Source organism: Ammodytes marinus (genome assembly GCF_949987685.1).
Source record: "Ammodytes marinus genome assembly, chromosome: 8".
NCBI classification, from domain to species: domain Eukaryota; kingdom Metazoa; phylum Chordata; class Actinopteri; order Uranoscopiformes; family Ammodytidae; genus Ammodytes; species Ammodytes marinus.
Window position 1 is genome coordinate 25,278,539 of NC_137212.1, and position 2,500 is coordinate 25,281,038.

A 2,500-nucleotide genomic window follows, 5' to 3' on the forward strand; every position below is an offset into this window, starting at 1 on the left:
GAATGACTGATTGATAGCCTAGCTTTTATTCATTTTCTGAGTGGCTCAAATGATGGCCCGGATGAATGGGCATGGTTAAATGATATCGCTTGGCAGAGTGTGTGTGTCTGTGTGTGTGTGTTAATGTATATGTCCATCTTGGTTTATGATGGTGGTAGTATATATTGATGTGTGGATGCAGAAGTGTGACAACAGTTTTTTCTACTATAGCAGGTTCATTTGTAATCAAAATCCGACAGGAGCCTGCTGAAGCACATCTTCACAGGCACACACTTCATTCCTCACTTAAGCCGTTCCTCACTTAAGCACACACACGCACACGCACGCACACACACACACACACACACACACATAAGCCATCATGCACCGTGAATCTCAAGGGCACAGCTAAAGTCAGAGCCGCAGGCCCGAGAACATTAACACTCCTGTTTTGGTCTCTCTTACCATGCTTCACCACATCCCCTCATCCTCCCCTCCATCCTCAATCTGACACTGTCATCAGATTGCACACACACACACGCAGTCAAACACACACTCTTGGACCTGTGATGTATGTATCTGTTAAATCTTTAGGCTGTCATTATCAGATCATTTGTTCAAGGGGGAAGCTTAGCGGCGCGGGCTTCAAACAACCTCTAGATTCCTGGTGTCAATCCTTCTCATGTTACATTGCATTCATAGAAAGACATTAAAGAGCGTGACCGCACAGCTACATACCTGAGCATATCCCTAAACACTTCCTCTTTGGAAGGAGCAGCACTTCTGCCCAATGTCAGTTTCACGCTGTCGATAAATTTAGAGCTGTTTAGCAGACAGAAAATGTCAGTAGTTTACCAGCAGTATAGGTCCAAGGTCAGTCAAAGCAGTCAATGTGCAAAGAGGATAAGGGGAGGGAGTGTGTGTGTGTGTGTGTGTGTGTGTGTGTGTGTGTGTGTGTGTGTGTGTGTGTGTGTGTGCTTATATATCACATGTATATGTGTCTGTGTGTCTGTAGGGCTCTATTCTTGTGTAAAGTCATCACAGGTCAAAGTAAAAATATCACTGATCTAAGAAGACGAAGGCTTGTGTTGCGTGTGTGCATGTGTGTGTGTTTGTGCATAGGAGGTGTCCAAGGGTGCAATCATCTGTGAAGGGGATCGAAGTTGTAAAGAGAGACATTTTTCTGTGCCTGGACTGGAGTGGTGTTTGTTATGTTAGCTACATAGGTTTGCGTAGGATGTTGTGTGAAGTGTGGGCTTTAGTTTTTCGAGGAGTCACGGCAGCTGTCATACCCGGCTGCTGGAGAATACAGTAACATTTTGTGACTAAGGAGTTCAGAAAATCATTTAGTCTCTTCCTTTTCTGGACACGTGTTTGTATTTGTGTTTTCATACGTTCATCCATTGCATACACATTGCTGCTGTTGAGACCAAACTGTCCTCACTGTGTGTGTGTGTGTGTGTGTGTGTGTGTGTGTGTGTGTGTGTGTGTGTGTGTGTGTGTGTGTGTGTGTGTGTGTGTGTGTGTGTGTCTGTGTGTGTGTCTGTGTGTGTGTGTGTTGGTTCAGCATGGGATTTCTGACAATGGTACACATTCAGATACAGTATAACTGCTGATGTAATGTATGTCTTATCATTGTTGTTTCTTTGAGAGTTTCCTTTAGTTTTGTACGTCATAACTCATAAGCAATAAAGAACATAAGGATGAAGAATGGGTTGAAAAGCAGTTCCCTAAGACTAAGAGATCAAAAGAGAAAGTGAATTCATGTCCTGCAATAGAATAGACATTCTTACGAGAAATAAAAACTATTCAGTGAAATATTGTAAGGATTTTTATAACACAAATACTAGTAATCACTTATTCTTCCTTTCCACATATACATGCTTGTAATGGGTCTGGGATCAAATGCATTCACTCAGGGTGTTAACAGTGTCTGTAGGCCCATTGGTTCATTAGATTAAAGTTATAATTGTTAAGATTTGAACTCCATCATACCCTGTTTTTGATACCATTTATGGTCGACATTTTTTTTCAGCAATGGCTTTTCAATATATATATATATATTTATATTCTGTAATTATCTCTCTACCCATGATCGTTTTTCTTTTGTTAATGGCGGAGTCTGCCATTCAGATTGCCTGCCTAAGCACAAGAGATTCCCAGGAAACGCTGCATGCATGTGATACAGCACAAAAGCATCTTCACTGTTCACTGTTCACTCTCCTAACGGCGTTTCAGAGTTGTATTTAAGTTACTGCTAATGCGAAGTGAATATTTCCTACTGCTGCTAGTTGATATTAAAAGCATTCAACTGGTGAAACACGGGGTGGCTTTTTTATTTTGAAGGCTTGCCATTGTTGTTGCAATTTTCTTCTTCTCTGCTATACAGTACAATTCATTTGTTGAGCTCCACTGTAAACAGATGCTGCAGTTGTTGCAGTAAAACCAAAATCTTAAAGTCCAACTGAAATCCCATTGCATCATACATTTCTGTTGTCAAAAGTGTATGATACTGTGTTCT